The sequence below is a fragment of the Canis lupus genome, chromosome 13, assembly GCF_011100685.1.
Source record: "Canis lupus familiaris isolate Mischka breed German Shepherd chromosome 13, alternate assembly UU_Cfam_GSD_1.0, whole genome shotgun sequence".
Taxonomy (NCBI): domain Eukaryota; kingdom Metazoa; phylum Chordata; class Mammalia; order Carnivora; family Canidae; genus Canis; species Canis lupus.
In genome coordinates, this window is record NC_049234.1 from 54,863,311 (window position 1) to 54,874,780 (window position 11,470).

Sequence of the window (11,470 nt, forward strand, 5' to 3'; positions counted from 1 at the left end):
TTTACCACATAAAGTAACATATTCACAGTTCTTGGGAGTTAAAGCATGGAAATCTTTAGGGGAACATTGTTCTGCCTACTACATTGCCTAAATTACTATAACATTATAGTTAATATGGATATCTGGAACAGTTCTTCCATTTTTTATTCTTAGAAAGATTTTTTCCTGTTCTTAATCTAGAAAAAGCTTGCTTAGTTCCACAAAAAATTTATGCTGATCTTTTGACTGGGATTATATTGAGTCTATAGATCAATTTTAGAATTGATATTTTACATTGTTGAAACACATAATCATAAACAGTTTTTTTCTGCACAATTATTTATCTTTTCCAAGTTTTTGTTTTGTTTTTCTTTAATCACTCTGAACAAAGTTTCTAGTTCTTCAGAGTGTTCAAAATCCCTTAAGGATTTTGTTTTGCTTGATTTATTACTAAGGATTTCATATGTTTTTATTCTACTGCATGAGATACTTTTCAATAAAAGAGTTTTAACTCTGATTTCATACTGCAGATCTGTAAACTGTTATTAAAAATTACTATCATCCCAGTTGAAAAGCTCTCTGTTCTTGGTCCATTCATATACAACTTTGGGGACTTTACTGTCTTTAGCATTAGGTTAATGGCTCAGTGTCTTGCCATTGCATGAGTGTTTACTCAAATTATGTTTCCAGTTTCCTGAAATCGGTAATACAGTGTCTTCAAAATGATTTTAGTGACAGGTTTATGGACTAAGAATATCATTAAAGGGCTGTAATTTAATGAGGAAATTATAAATAAGTGTGCCAATGGTAAAAAATGTGACATCATCATCACTACTATCCTGATGTAGGTAATTATGTAATTGTGTCACTCATTTTAAATTTTATTTATTAATTGAGGCTGGATACAACATACTTTATTGATGGTACAAAACAAAGGAAGGCTCCTTGAGTCCCTTCCCTTCTTTCAGGTGTCTGGGTTGGAAACTGTATAGAGGTTGGGAGATTTTCAGTGTGTTGGAGGATGAGTTGAGGTAAGGACTCCCTAGCAAGGAGAGAGTCTCTCTTCCTCTTGCTCTTCTTGGGGTTGGTGATACAGGGAGCTCTTACTTCTTGGAGGCCATGTGTACCATAAGGTCCACCACCCAGTTGCTATAGCCAAATTCATTGTCAAACCAGGAAATGAGCTTGACAAAGTGATCATTGAGAGCAATCCCAGCCCCAGCATGGAAGGTGGAAGAGTTGGTGTCTCTGTTAAAGTCACAGGAGACAGCTTGTCCTCAGCATAACCTAGCATGCCCTTCAGGGGGCCCTCAGATGGGCCCGTCTGCTCCATCATTTTCTTGATGTTATCATATTTAGCAGTTTTGTGTGGGCAGCAGGTCAGACCCATGAGTAATACACTGGGGAAAGGGACACAGAGGCCATGCCAGTGAGCTTCCCATTCAGTTCAAGGATGACCTTGCCTATAGCCTTGGAGGTGACAATAGGAGCAGGGTTGATTGTTCTATGTAGCTCCTAAAATCACGCCACAGATTCCCAGAGCAGCCATCCACAGTATTCCAGGTGGTAGTGATGAAATGAACTAATGGATGATGGTCATGAGTCCCTCCACAATGCCAAAGTTGTCATGAATGACCTTGGCTAGAGGGGCCAAGGTCAGGTGCAGAAAGCATTGCTGACAATCCTGAGGAGTTGTCATACTTTTCATGGTTCATGCTCATCACAAACATGAGGGCATTAGCAGAAGGGTCAGAGATGATGGCCTTCTTGGCCCCACCCTTCTAGTGAGCCCCAGCCTTCTCCATGGTGGTAAAGACCCCAGTGGATTCCACATCATACTGAGCACCAGTATTACCTCATTTGATTTGATTGGATCTTGCTTGTGGGAGATGCAGAGAGTTTTCCACAGATGACAGATTTCCCTTTTTCAGCCTTGACTGTGTAGTTGAATTTGCCATGGGTGGAATCATACTGGACTATGTAGACCATGTAGTTTAAGTCAATGAAGGTGTCATTGATGGAGACAGTGTTCACTTTGTCAGAGTCAAAAGTATGACTAGGAGCCCAGTATGTCCAAATCAGTTTACTGCAGCCTTCACGATCATGTTTTAGGGATGTGGCTGGCACTGCACCAGAAGGTGCAGCTGTCTATCAAACAGGGAAAAACAGAAAGTCTCATTTTAAATTTTAATTAATATTCCAGTCTCTAATCATTAGATTTCTATCTAAAATAACTATCTCTCTCTAAATAATGATACTTTAAGTGGTTTCACAATATTCATTGCAAATACAGTAAAACCTATTTTCTTAAATTTGCCACTTAAGATTAAAAAATATATATGACTTTAAACAATTCTCAGTTTTCTTTTACCAGCTTTTTCTTACCCTGTGGATCTTCTCATGACACTAATATTCCATTCAAAATGATCTCCCATGAAATCCTCTAATAATCTGAGCAACTTCATATCTATATGCCCTTTCTGTGTTGACTAGCTAGAAATCCTTTATGTCACTCAGCAAAATCCACAAAGATTCTTCAAAGTCTCATCAACTACAACCTCCTTTATTCATCTCTACAGTCAAAATTAAGCACTTCTGCTTTGTACTCCTTATAAACCTAATTTTTGCTTTAGTTTGTTAAAACTATGAACTTCTTGAGGACCAGGATTGTTTCTTACTCAGTTTTTCATTCTCTGGGAACAGCAGTTGTGCCTTGTGTGTGTAGTAGGCATTCATTGCAGATTTTTTATTTTTAAAAAATCAAGCTTTTGTGTGGAAAATAGATTAATTTATAAATTTGGTTATATTTAAACTCAAGAAAATGAAGTGGCTAAATGGCTATTTTAGATTTTAATGATCATAGTTTTCATATATAAACTAGACAGATCAACTTCTATGTTAGTCTCAATAAAACAACCTGTACTTTGTATCCTCCTGTCTTTGAACTTGAATTCTGTCAAGTTTCAGAGAATAAAGAGATTCAGATCTGTCAATTCCGAGATCTCTATGAAACATTTGTTCCTCTAAGAAATATGCCTGTGGTTTAGCTGAAGCTAATCATCTTTCCAGGCCTGAAAAGTGCACTGAACCATTATGCAAGGGTCAGGGATAAGAAGTGTAGCCATCCTAAATACACTATTTGATGAAGACTCCTAAATAGAGATGTCCCCAACAATTTAAGTGTTCCTCTTCCTGCATTATGTAAATGCAAAGCACATCCCAATGTGGTATCCTTTCAAAGTGAAAAGAATGCATATCTGGATATAACACTATACTAAAAAGAAATAAAATAAATTCCATGGAATCCAAGGAGACTACAGGTCTTATATTGTGCAGATGAGATGGAAAGGTAGATAAATATGAATTTCTGTATTTGAATATTTAAAGCCTTTTATATATAACATTATATTTTGCTCTCGAACTTCCAGTTCTTCTCATGAAAATACGTCTAATATTCTACTTAACAAAAATATACTCTGAACAACTCTATGGATAAGAGAGATTGACATGTTAAATAGTATCTCCAAATATAATGATGTAGAAAGAAATTTCAAAAGGCATTGGGACACCTGGGTGGCTCAGTGGTTGAGCGTCTGCCTTCGGCCCAAGGCGTGATCATGGAGACTCAGGATTGAGTCCCACATCAGGCTCCCTGAGTGGAGCCTGCTTCTCCCTCTGCCTGTATCTCTGCCTCTCTCTGTCTCTCTGTGTCTCTTATGAATAAATAAATAAAATCTTTTAAAAAAAGGCAATCGGTGAGTTAAGTAAAATGCCTGGAGTTGTCTAGTAAGGTTGCATAAGTGGCTATTGGATAGCTAACACTTCCAAAGTAGATTAGTTTGCTTTATTCACCACCTCACCCTCCAGAAGACTTTGTCATTCTGATGTTTGTTTGTTTATAAGTGTTTGAATAGGGGCAATTATTTTCATCTTTTTCTTCTATTTTGGGCAGTATTCATGGAAAATTGTATCTTTACTTCTTTAGAATCAGGGATTATCTAATTTATTATATGCATTCATAGTATTCATTTTCACTACTTGTCTACAGGTGAGGAAGAAAATGTAGATAAAAATTAATAAATATAGTGGAGCCTGGGTGGCTCAGTCAGTTAAGTGGTCATCTCTTGATTTTGGTTTGGGTCATGATATCAGGGTTGAAGGATCAAGCCCGGTGTGAGACTCCAACTTAAAAAAAAATAAAGACATATAATGAACAGATAAATTGTATGTTAAAAGGAGGTTACTACTATAGAAAAAAGAAAAACAATAGACCAACTTAAGAGGCATACTAAGGGTGGGAAAGTATAATACTAGGTTGGAAAGTATAATAACCACCCCTAGTATCCAATAATTATGAAAATTAGTTTTATAATTCAGGGTGAGCATTGATAAGGTAAGTTTTGAGCAAAATCTTCAAGAATGTGATTGATTTGTTCATGTGGGTTTATGTGAAAAAGGCTAATAGAGAAATAAATCAGGGGATTGCACAATTTGCTGATTAGAAACTGTTTGAAGGGAAATGTGTTGCCTATGACAGAACAAGACTCTAAAATGAAGCTCCTGCATTTTCAGTTTTGAGAGTGTATTAAGTATCAGGAGACTTGCTTGATATTATACTTCCCAATCTAATACTAACTTTAAAGTTAGATATTATTCTTCCTATTTTAACAGATGAGAAAATAAGTCTTAGAGAAACATAGGATAGTTTAATCATTCATTGGGACTAGGATTCTAATAAATTCAAGTGTGTGTGTGTGTGTGTGTGTGTGTGTGTGTGTATGTGTTTATTTAAAAATTTGCACTTTTAATTATGCAAACTTTTCTTTGTATAAAACCCCATGAATATAGCTTATTTTTTCTGACCATTGGTGATAAGTTTTTGCATGAAGAATTCAATTTTTTTTTCAGTAGTTTTAATTCATTAATGGAAAACTAGCGAATGGAGTTTTATTCAAATCATCTTGTATAGAGTTCAGAGTCCTTGTTATTTATCTCTTCATCTCTATGGATTAAAATATACCATAGCTTTGAAAAAATCATATTTGAAACTCCATGTATTGTAATTGGAAAAGTAGAAAACATTAATACATTTATTTGATCATGTTAGTCATTTTGATAACAGGCTTGAAACCAATTACCTATATTTATAGAAAATCTGAGGTGTTTCCAATTTTTTACAATTAATCAGTCTTACTTATAACACATTGGGCTATAGGTCCCTTCAGTGTAGGCCCTGCAGGCCATTCCCCTCCTCTTTTTTTTATGCACTTATATAGTATATTTTACATGGTTCTGCTTTGATTCTACTTCAAGTTCTTTGTATTGTAACTTTACCAGGGAGCTAACTTATCCCCACTATGATAGAGAGTTAATGGTACCCTTAAAGTAAAATTTATTTTAACCAATTAAAGTCCTAGAATGTAATTATATTTCCATCTTTGAGAGAATTACATTTTACCATCTAAAGCTAACCATATGGTATTCAGTATATTATTTGTTTAGATAGAAAAAAATTACAGTTGTATGGTATTGCTTTAATGTATAGTCGAACAGATTCATCTAATATAAATTGGATCTTTTGGAGTTCTGGAGTAGGGAGAATGAAAAGGAAATTTCATCCATCTTTAATTGGTGTCATGAAGGATCCAAAAAGTCATGCTTTTTCAATTTTTTACTGGGTATCTTAGTGACAATAATAAATGGCTACTTTGCCATACTCTAAACATTAAATGTTGCAAATTTAAATACTTGTTTATAGTAAAGGAAGGTTCATCCACTGTTTTTCATTTGTCACCCATCAGCCCCAGATAACTCAAATTCTACCAAAGGAAGTAGGGAAATATTGATTCACATTTTCTAAGTGTATAATTATATTTCTCCTTAACAAATATGTTCCTATGTGTTATACTATATGTTGGCAAATTGAATTTAAATAAAAAAATAAACCATAAATAAATAAATATATTTTTAAAAAGATTCTAAATAGCTGATTCCTCTCCATTGTGTTCTATTCAGTGTTTTAAATGATAGCTTTAGATACAAATATGGTTAACTTGAAACTGAGAAGTAGTTTTGACATTTGAGGAATCTGGCTGAAATTCTTTTCTTTTCTTCTACCTTAAACACACATACATACACACACAGACACACAAACCCTAGAAACTGGTTGATTTCAGATTTGCAATTATTTTCATTAAAGCCATTTTCTCAATAATCATTCTCTCCCTAGTTCAGGCTTTCACTAGGGGTTTGTGCTTCACTGTCTCTATGCTTCTTCAAATTCAGAGTGGTCAGGATGCCTGGGTGGTTGAGGTTCTATCTTTGGCTCAGGGTGTGATCCTGGGATCAAGTCCCACATCATGCTCCCCATAGGGAGTCAGCTCCTCCCTCTGCCTATGTCTCTGCCTCTCTCTCTCTCTGTCACTCTCATGAATAAATAAATAAAGCCATAAAAAAAACCTTAAAAACAACAACAACTCATAGTGTTCAGATGCCATGAAACACCTTTCCTTCACATCCTACCATGAGACTTGTATGTTATCATCCATTCATGTTTTGTTGAATGGTACCTTCATCCATAATTTTCTCTATAAATATTCTGGAAGCACTCATTATTTCTAATATTTAATTGGTATATAAATCCCCCCTTTTGTGTTTTTTCATACCTATTTAATCTCTCTCCCTCTCTTCTATATTTTTCAAATAGCTTCTGAACTCTCTCATATCCCTCCATTTCATTCTCTACACTACTCCTGGTATGAAATTCCAAATGCAAGTCTTGTTTTGTTACTATACTGCTCACGTTTCATTTGTATCATGTTTACTTGTAAGGAAAAACAAATTAATTCCTCGCACTGTTGTTTAAGACTTTCCAGGATCTAAGATCTGGCTATGCATCAATCCTCATTTCCTGACACTATGAGACATATCCTATATAGTGATATTTTCTTAAATATGTTGTATTATAATTGTTTCTTGAAATATAATTTCCCTTCTATGAGACCTTAAAGTTACTGAGAGCTTGAATTTTATTCCACTCATCTTTGGATCCAGGTGTTTCATTTGGTGCTTGACATGTTCTTGTTTTGACATGTTGAATTTTCTCATTCTTTTAAATATTGTATATTTTGACTTAAGTATTTTTAAAGGTCACTGTAGTTTAACAGATTATTTGATAAAGGAAAATGAGCAGTGATATGAGAATCAGAGGGACTGGATTATTATTTCAGCACTACTGCCTACTAGCCACATGGCTGTATAAACCCCAGGTTCCTTATGTGTAGTAGATAAAGAAGAGTAATCCTAGCCTGCCTACTTCCAAGTTGCTGTGAGGATCACAAATAATGACATTTATGAAGATACTTTATGCCTGATAAAATTCAATAAAAATAATATGCACTACTGTTATTAAAACTAGGTGAAGGGATACCTGGGTGGCTCAGTTGGTTAAGCATCTACCTTCAGCTCAGGTCATGATCTCCTGGAATTGAGCCCCATGTCAGGCTTTCAGCTCAGCCATGAGTCTGTTTCTCCCTCTGCCCCTCCCCCTGCTCATGCTGTCTCTCTCCCTCTCTCTCTCTCTCTCTCTCTTTCTCAAATGAAAAAATAAAAAATCTTAAAAAAAAAAACTAGGTGAAAATACTGAAATCTATTTTGCCTTCTCAGTCAATATAGTAATATGAATGACAATAATATGTTTTAATCAAGAGCATTACTCAAATATATTTTGTCCTTAAAAAGAAACTTTCTGCCTCATGACACTTTTGAAAACCTTTACTACATTCTCATGACTGTGTGTATATTTGTCCATGTGAGTGCCCATGTATGTGGTTATTATTTACTATGATAGGGCACGGGTATGAAATTCTCCTGTATACTGCTCAAGGATTTGATAAAATTATGCCCATTTGATTTATGATTTACATATATAGAACAAAAATTCATTTTTATGAATCCATTATTATTCTATAGAAACATAATTAAATAGTGAATTAAATAGTAAATAGTATTAAACAGCAAATTAAAGTTCTATGAAGTGGAAATTTCAGAATCACGTGCTAATTCATTTAAAAAATTTCAATGACAAATCAGGGGAAAAGGATTAAAATGATTTTCTGTGAATTATGTAAGTTTCTAAATATCAAAGAATCAAAAGTTCTTCCCTCTCAGATACTTTTTTTTTTTTTATCTCCAGTGGGAGACAGATGGGGAGGATGGCTAAGACATTGATGGATGTCTTAATCCAGAAAGCAGGTTTCTGAGTCTTGAATATATCTTGCCAATTATCAACAGTAGCCTTGCTTTTACCCTCAGTTCATTGCTGTAAGTGTGGAAAGAGAACCAACAAGTGATGTTGGTGTTGCCTGGAGACAACTGACATGACCTGAGAAGTGTTGTCTGTGGGAAAGTGACAGTGGTACTACCTCTAACAAGAATGATTAATTGCTGTGAGGTATGAGTGAAAGCATTTGTCAGAATGTTAAACCTTTGAGATCATTTTTTGGGGCAGAAGAAGATACTGGGTCATACTAATCACTTCCTTTCTTGTCCCATACTGCTTCCACTCTACGGTTCACTCCCACAAATTCATTTTGCGTAGGCTAATATAAAGCAAGAATATCTCTTCTTGTCTAATATTTTGCAAATAGCACACCTACTCATTCTCTCTCTCCTCACTAATTTTCAAAACGGTGTCCTTAATATTCACATACGCTGTACAGATTTATAATGATAGGTTATAATTTGATTTGACGACATTGTTTTCATCTTAGTCACAATGTACTGGTTGTTTTAGCATGAGATAGGGCTGGTCAGTTCTCTATCCTTTTCTCATTTCCTTATTCTTTCCCTTTGGAGCCTCAGCTTATAGCTGAAGCAGAAAACAAAATAAAAATATGTACAACAGTCTTGGCACTGCGAGGGAAAATGATCTAAGCTGAGGTGAGGGGAGGCGAGGTGGGCTGCGGGAGCAGCTAGAGTGTGGGGATCCCATTGCCCCCCGCCCCCGCCCATTGCCCAGAGGCCTCCCAGCAAGTGGGTGCGGCACTGGGCCTGCAGGTGCTGTTATGGGTGTTCCACCTGGGCTAGATGGTCATGGGGAAGGCTGGTAGAGAGGACTATAAAATCCAATCTTTTGATGCAGAGACTCAGCTGCCAATGACAGCACTCAAAGATCCGGGTGCCCTAGACTTGGAGAAAGTGGCTAACATGACTGTGGAACATTCTCTGGAGGACTCTGTGTTCAGCAAAGAAGCGGAACATCATTCAGGCCAAGAGCAAGCAAGAAAGTCAGAGTGTCGTCTGGTGGGGACTGAACTGGTCACTGCAGCGGGAGTACAGGCTGGGGAAGAGCTGTGAGGCCGGTTCCTGCAGGGATGGGGAGGCTAGGTCACCTTTATCTGCAACATCGTTGACCACCTGAGGGTGAACAACATCCCACCTGATGGGCCAGATGAACCCCGTCCACCACTGCCTCTTCTAGCTGGCCCAGCCTGATGGTCTGAGCGTGGAGAAGGAGCTGGACCTCCTGGTGCTACAGCTGCACCGCAGGGGTATGCAGCTGAAGAAGATGAACAGAATGTATGGATGAGCTCTTGGTGTTGATCTGGGTTGGCTTCTTGCTCCCAAGCGGCTTCAGCTCTCTGGCCCAGGTGCTGCTACTGGAAATTCTCTAATTTCCCACAGCCAGCTGGAAGATAGATAACCCTGGCTGCTGTCCAGGGTTACATAGTGAAGTCTCCCAGGAGGCATCCAGATTAGGCCACCTCACCAGCAGCACAGGCCTTTCACCTAACCTACCTCCCAGGTTTGCAGTGGAAATGGCATCTCCCAAGGACCGTCCCTTCTAGACTTTCAGCAACTCCTGAGATGCTTCCTACTTACAACCTAATCCTTCCTGGAGCACCTTCCTTCCTGGATTCAGGGTTTGGGGAGACACTGAACAGACTCATCCCCACCATCTCATCAGCCTCCCCCTCCATAACTTCCCACCTGGGCCAGGCAGAGAAAGGCAGTTTCGAACAACCAGTGCACTGTATATCCACTGGTGTAACAGCCATCTTGATGCCTCAGTTTCCCCATCTGTAAAGTGAGTACCTATAGCTACTGGTGGGATACTTTGACATATCAAGGGACAGAACACAAGTCATACCAGAAATTGCTTTTTTATACATTTTGTGCAAGGACCACTCCAGAAACAAACCTACTTCTAGTGGGTTTTAATAAATGACAGTAATGACAGTACTACATCACAGGCTACACCAGTTCAGGGTGAGAATTTTCTAACAAACCTTTTCTAATACTAAAAATAAATATAAGAAACAAAGAATTACTTAGTGAAAGATTATCAAACTCATGTCTGAAAGTATGGTTGTTGACTATTGCAAGTTGCTTTGGAGAGCAAAATCAATATTGATATTTTCATTCTCTTCACTTCTTATTCTGGTTCATCTTTCAGCAATAGCAATACAACCTGTTAATAAGCACTTAGAACCTGAGTCTGCACTCGAGGTTTTATGGGCAATTTCATATTTAATCTCATAACTGTGCTATAGAGGACAACACTGAGGCTCAGAATGACTAATTTCCCCTTATTCACACAGTGCATCTGACTAATAGAGCAGAACATTTCATTAAGATCTGTCTGACTCCAAAACCAGTGCTCTTTGACTCTAAAACCAGAGCCTGACTCCTAAAAGCAGTTTTCTCTTCTAATATTCACTTCTATATCAGTATTCTTTTTTTGTTCTTTGTGAGATTTTCAAATGACTCTCCTCTTTCATTTCTTTCCAAAGATACTTAGTGTAGGAAATGTTAGGGCAGATTAGACAGGCAGACAAGAAAGAGGTCTGGGATCTCAGACTTAGGTTTCAATCATGACTCAGCCAATTTTAGACTGTGAAGCCCCCAGCATGTCACCATCACACTGAGCCCTAGTTTTCAGGAGGATTCAATGAGATAGTATGTAAAACATTAACACAGCATGTAACCTAGTATCTCACAAACTGGCATACTTATACATGTATTGTCATTTGATATATAACATTTGCATTTTTTTACTTAAATATAATTTTTGGAGAGGAGCTGCTACTAAATATAAGATCTGTAAACCCTAGAAATCAACAATCATTTTACCATCAACTATGTAGAAATTCTCATACATGTGCATGGGAAAACATCTTCAAAAAATTGAGCATAGTTTGTAATGAAGAAATATTAGAATCAACCTAAAGGTCCACTGATAGGAAAGTGAATCAATAAATTGTGATGTCATCAGAATAAATCTTGCAGAATGTGAGTGAAAAAATCAAATTGCCCCAGGATACTTAAGTAAGGCACAATTTATATAAAGTTTAAAAAGTATGCAATGCAATGCTAGTTATTGTTCATAGAAACATACCTATGTAGTTTAGGTATTAAAACGTTTGTATGAATGATGAACACCAAATTATATATGTGTCATTTCATATGTGCCTTTTAAGTCACTGACATT

The 11,470-nt window shown here is 36.9% G+C and overlaps 1 pseudogene; it reads left to right on the forward strand.

Annotated features, from left to right (window-relative positions):
* The first annotated feature begins 9,038 nt into the window (after nt 1-9,038).
* LOC611596 lies at nt 9,039-10,306 on the forward strand (annotated as a pseudogene).
* Nucleotides 10,307-11,470: the final 1,164 nt, after the last annotated feature.